Raw genomic sequence first — 6489 nt, 5'->3', positions numbered from 1 at the left:
CACACACACACACACACACACACACACACACACACACACACACACACACACACACACACACACACAAGGTTATGCTTGGAAGTGTTCAGACACAGCCAGTTGCTTTTCCCTCCCCTCATTTTGTTTCGCTAGGCTGATTTGAAAGACATTTAATTATTGAAATGCAATTAATGCAGCGCTCGGTGGGAATAGCCAGGACGCACACACACACACACACACACACACACACACACACACACACACACAAAAGCACAAACACCAAAGCAGGGCATAGGAAACAGCAGTCTTCAGAGATTTAGTGATTTGGCTCCATATGGAATCAATTCATTGAGATTATGACTGAAGGGATGCTGCCTTTCTGAATGTGGATCAGAACTACGGGCCTAAATGAGGATTAAGGAGGTCATTATCTTAGTTGCAGAGATAAAGAGATCATAGGTGGATTGAGAGAATGAGACACGAGAGGAAGCAACACTGAATTGTTTAAGCTATTATTGATGTCCCCCCCTTCAGCACACACACACATGGTATCACTATGAAAATTAATATGATTTAACCGGAGGTGCAGTGTCGTGTATAAATAGGCTACATCATAATATTCCAGTTTTGAATTACCAAAGATTTTGTTTCTGCAGGCTGAATCTGCCGGTTCTGTTAGCAACATATTTTCACCAAAACCACCATGAACACAAACATACACAGACCTGCATGAAGGAATAACAAGTGGTGAGTGCGTGCGTGTGTGTGTGTGTGTGCGCGTGTGTGTGTGGGGTGCGGATAGGGTAGGACCAGGCTACTATCTGCCTCGTTAATTCACACGCTCACTCACTGCGCCTTTGCCCGTATTTCAAGGACAAGAACAACATTGCAATGCCTGAGCTTGTTTTGAGTGAGAACAACAAGAACAACAAAAACAAGCATTGCAATCAAAGACCACCGAGAAAAATGAAATAGCATTGGGTGGTGAACAAACGGGTAACGGCTTTAATCAATATAGGATTGAAGAAATATGTGTGGCTCCAATGTGCGTTTCCACCCGCGCCCTTATTAAAAGCCTACACATGTTGATTATAGCATCATAATCCCTTTACACCATACCATAAAAATCCATATTACACCAATACATTCCTACACCTTTTAAAGAAAAAACAATTCAATAGACACACTCAGAAATCTTAGTTGTATCTTGCAAAAGCGAAGCAGTTAAGGTTTGTTATCCTATAGTGTCATTCAGATAAATCAGTGCAGGTTTTGCGATTGAACCGGTTGTAGGTTATTGCATAAAACGGCTCTTACCGATAAACGGTGTTAGGTATGATGGATGGGTGGATGTGTGCGGTCTCTCTCTCTGCTGCTCTTCTCCAGCCCCGCAGCTCGCTGCTTGTTCATTTGCCATAGACTCCGCCCCCCTCCACGCCGATTGGTCAAATGACCGTCTACCAAAGAGTATCGATGTGAGACGAAATAATTAATTTTCGGCTTCCGTCTTTGCTTAAGAACAGTAGCCTTTACTTTTTTTAGTAACATGTACTTTACCTTTATAGTCTATATAAAAATGGATTCGAACCTAACCACGGCGGCTTTGCGTTGAACATATAATGTGTCACATATTCGTAGTAATTGTGTTCAACTGTGTGTATGTTTTATTTCACCTGTCTCAATTGTTATGCCCTCCAGCTTTATAACAACCCGAAACTAGCCCCCTACAACAGTTAGCATAGTTCATTTTTGTTTGTTTAAATGCACAGATATGTATGCTGTAAAAGGGGCATTGAACTTTAATGGATATTCTTAAAAATCCGTTGCAATTCAATTCAATTTTATTGATGCTGCTGTTTAGGAGTATCTTCATCTGTTATCGACAACAGTGTGACAGAGAACTATCTTGTCCTACGGTGCAACAGTTAATTTCGTGCCGCGCTAACCTAAATTAGTTTGCTCTCAATCAACTTTAAATATGTATTCTGCACAGCTCTACTACTTATATTTGTGTGCTTTATATACACGGATAAGCGGTAACAATGTTCGTGCTCAGCTCTGTCAAACGAAAGCGTCACAAAATACACCACCTGTCCTGCACCTTTTTGGGATTTGAAGTCTGTTTTAGTGGCCGTTGCGACGACGAAGCATGAAGGAGACTTACCGAAAGAACTACAACCAGCCCTCTCCTGCGATACCAACGGGCGGCTCGCGACACCGCCCACCCCGGACTCCTGCCTCCAGCTTTGTGAGGCAGAAAACTTCCTGAATATAAGACACAAACCACAACAAGAGGGCTTATTGGAGCAAACAACATTAACACCTGTCTAGTGTTGTTATATGACTAATAGTTCCGCCATTTTATCACCAGACACGTAGCTTAGCGATAGAGTGCTAGTTAGCTTACGGCGGAGTTGATCACCTGCTTCTAAACTGCTAATCTCACGTTAGCGCTAACACTACCTGTAGGTGTTGTTCGCTTTATAACATCATCCACCTCCTTGTTATTTGCACTTCTCTTCTCTTCACTTCACTGGGAACAATCTCCCCACCGGTAAGTGTCGTGCTATACCTGTGTGAACCCTCCAGCACCACCAGCGATATGTTTTTTTTTAACAAACTTGTTTGGATAATGTTACAGTAGTTATGGCGCTATAGCATCGCCTCGCATCGCTGTCAGTTAACCTGCCAACACAGAGGTGGTGTTATGAATAATGAAGATGGAAAAAAATGGTGTCTGTGTCAGTTGCAATATAAAATAACTAACTTCCGTAATGAGCTAGACATGCAAAGTTGTGGTTGTGAACTTTTATGCCTTTTTACTTGTTGTGGCTACTCTGTTGTTTTTTTTTTTTTAAATGTGTCATTCTAATGGTTTGCACCAATGACTCTGAAGTGTGTCTAATAGACGTTTGTCCTGACAGGTAAAGCAAAGCACAGGTGTAGCTAATAACATTAGCTAATTAATACTTGTGTTCCATTTTAGGTGAGCCAGAATGCACAATACCAGAAACCTGTTGAAGGCACACCTAAGAAATAATGCAGGGTAGTCGTTATGATCATTTGTTACACTTGTGGTTGATAGGTTGAAATGTCCACCTGGGTACAGTTTTATGAGATGCATATAGAGATGCTACAGTTAAGCGCTACCATCTATGGAAGAAATACTTGGGCTAAAACACACCTTTACACATTAATACTTAACCCCTAATTGAACAATTATGGTTCAACCCAACCTTTAATTGTGTGTTAGGACTTACCAACGATTGCACTAATTTACTTAACACATGTATCACCTGTCATTCCTTATTTAAAATCTGTCCAAGAAGGACAATTTAGTTTTCATCTGCACAGGAAATAACCTTCCAAATGTTATTCCTAAAATTTTTTGATAACCTTAAAAAAATGGTAAACATATGTTTGTATATTTTAGTATATTTTGTTCATGTTAGATCTAAACTTATCCGCATGTTGGGCCAAGAAAAGCCCAGTCTAATTATGCAAAACAGAATTAACATTGTATCTGTTTTTAATCAGTTTAATTTGAAGAGTAATTTAGCCCCTCATGGAAATCTTGTCTTTGCTGACCTCCAGTGGTTTCACTTCTCACCTTTGCTGCAGTGATTCACAGGTGTACTCCAGGGCCCTGTGACATCACTGTTGGGTGTGGTTACAGATGCAGCTGAACACACCTTTGACCACACCCACCACTGATACTAGGCTAAAGCCTATGTACGCACAGCTGTTCAGTAGTAGAGTTTAAACACTGCAGACAGGTGATTGGTCAGAGTGAATCATCACTAGCGCAACACAAAGCAGCTGTTTTTTAAATAGTCAAGCTGCCGTCAATAGCGGCCTCAATTTATAATTAACTCACTTAATTAACCGGGATTAAATAAAATGATGTCAGCTCACAAAACTACGCCGTACACTACATCTTACAATTGATGAGTGTAATAGTGGGTATTACCAAGGGGAAAAATAAAGCCACTGATAAACTTAAGAGCCTTAGTTGCGGACTATAAAGTCCCTGTGAGGTCCTCGCGTGGTGACTCACTGGACTCGTGAAAAGACGAGGCCCTCACATGAAGACGGAGTATTAAAGTGAGTGTCCCTGCCCTGCGTTAAACGATGTTCTATGATGAGGAGGATGAAAAATGGCGTCATATTATAGATGCCGTAAAAAGTGTCGCACGACCAACACTGGCTGAGGAAGAACTGGTCCTGGAGGTGTCAGATAGAGACATTGAAAGAAGGTATCAAGAGATGTGCTCCTCTTATTTCTCACCTTATGACAAGATTGAGGTCGAAAAATCCCTGAACACGTATGCCAAGCTTCTATATTTATCGCAGCAATAATATTGGAGAGGGTGTTCCTTATTGAGGTATGACTCATGCCAGTTTTGTCACCATTAGACCCGGTGGAACAGTATAAAGCACACACACACCTCAGTAATGTGGCTGTTATGTGACCACCATGTCTGTGACTGAAAGGCTTTCTGGGAAGTGGCATACAGCTTTTATGGCACGCAAGGGGAAATAATAAAGCTGCTGCATTGTTGGAATTATTATAATGTGTTTTATGAATTTATTCCATCTTTGACGAACCACATTTTCTGTCCCGTCTTTGCAAAGCGAGCACATTTAAAGATACCGAATTAAAGTGGTTGTAGCAACGTTTACCTTTCTTTTAATCCTCCACCATCTATCTCCTCCCTTCTTCACCTGTCCTGCCTTCTTCTTCCTCCTCCTCTTCTTCTTCAGGTCCTTGTCTGCTCCCATTCTGTCAGGCTCCTGTGAGTGATCGAATGAGGCGAAACTGGCATCAGTGGACAAGCACGCAAACAAAGAGCCATTGATTGGTCAAGGATGCCCATGGAGGACATTAAGAATGAAGCCGACACTGCCTCGGTAGTCTCTATGGCTCTCTACACGGTGATGTATCCCGTCTTTAACCAGGTGAGCAATTCAAGAGTTTCAGTTGAGGTAACACAAAAAAAAGAAATGTGGATATGTGTTAAATATTCAGGTCAAGTAGACGAGGTCTTAAAGTGCGTCTAATGAAAATGCTGACGTGGTGTTACTGTCAATGTAATTCTGTGCGAGGTTCAAAAGTTCACGCTGTGGACATTTTTTAGTTTTGATTAAAATATCTCAACAACTATTGGATGGATTGCGGTGGAATTTGGTGCAGATATTCATGTTCACTAAAGGATGGAATGTAAAAACGTCCTTTCATCCAGGGCCATAATAAGGTCCACATGTAGTTGTAGCTAATAGTTTGTTTTATGACAAAATAGTGCGACTCAGCAACTGTTGGCACGCAAACATGCTAAACAAAGATGGTCAACATTATACCTGCTGAACCTCAGCATTGTCATTGTTAGCATGTTGATTAGCATTGAGTTAAAAGCTGTGCTTATGTACAGCCTCACAGGGTGGCTAACGTGGCTCTAACAAGTCGGTAAGCAAGCCTCGCTCTCAATTCATTCTGAAAAATGTACAAATATTAACGATACAAATCCAAAATTTATATTCCATGAAACACACAGAGGTTTCAATAACACAGGAGTGTCGAGATGTGCAAGTGATCCATCAAAAGAGAAAGAAAAACAATAGGCCGCCTTGAAACGAAAATCATTCATCAAACAAGTTACTTCCCACATTTTGCTGAAAACAAATTAAAACTCACATCTATGCTCTTTGTGTATCGGCCAACAAACGCACACATTCTAAAATCATCTATTTCATATTGTACCACGGAGGACAGGAGTATTGTGTTTGAACCTTTTATTTAAACCTCGTGGAATCATTGGCGGCATGCCCTCATTCTCAGTGGTGTTGAGAGAACAATTAAAACAAAATAAATACACACAAGGAAACAGCGACAGAACGGTTACATTCAAGTGCAGAGGGGTTTGTTTTCCATAGCTTTTGATTGGCCTATAATATGTTGGAATAATGTTCCAAGTATGTGCAGCACGATGCACTAAAAAACAAACACTATAACTTTGCTGAGGCCCTGGTGGCCTGTGAGTCTGTGATGCTGACCATGCAATCCTAGCACGACTCCCCATTATTCTCTCCTTTCATTTGTTGTCTGGCCACACTCCAATAGAGACATGAAATACACAAAAACAAGTTCAAACTGCACTGAACCTCAGCTCACCTCACGTCTGATCTCTGCACTTTTACTTGACAGTATTTCCGGTTCTTTTAGTGACGCTCGGTAGAAAATTGGTGATTAAAAGGCATTTTATTTTAAACTCGCACGCAACACACCTGTGAGCACACGGTGTGCAAATTGACAGGACATGTATTACAGTTTGAAGAAGTGATGATTTCTGTAGTGCCATAATATCAACTCAGAGAAATGGAATAGGCTTCAATTCTAAGTCATTATTGTTTCCAGAGCTCAGCCACCAGAACCAACATGATACTGTGTGTCTCACACACACACACACACACACACACACACACACACACACACACACAGTATTCCTCTGTAGC

The 6489-nt window shown here is 41.1% G+C and overlaps 1 protein-coding gene across 2 annotated transcripts in view; it reads right to left on the bottom strand.

Moving 5' to 3' along the window:
* serpini1 (serpin peptidase inhibitor, clade I (neuroserpin), member 1) overlaps positions 1 to 1389 on the bottom strand; it is a 17766-nt gene extending 16377 nt beyond the window's left edge. For both annotated transcript variants that reach the window (XM_031861095.1, XM_031861094.1), the window contains exon 1: positions 1297 to 1389. The gene's annotated coding sequence lies outside the window, so the exon portion shown is untranslated. The remainder of the gene's footprint in view (positions 1 to 1296) is intronic.
* Positions 1390 to 6489: the final 5100 nt, after the last annotated feature.

This window comes from Anarrhichthys ocellatus, unplaced genomic scaffold (assembly GCF_004355925.1).
Source record: "Anarrhichthys ocellatus isolate YVR2014 unplaced genomic scaffold, GSC_Weel_1.0 scaffold24, whole genome shotgun sequence".
Taxonomy (NCBI): Eukaryota; Metazoa; Chordata; class Actinopteri; order Perciformes; family Anarhichadidae; genus Anarrhichthys; species Anarrhichthys ocellatus.
This window is presented reverse-complemented; position numbering and strand designations above follow the sequence as displayed.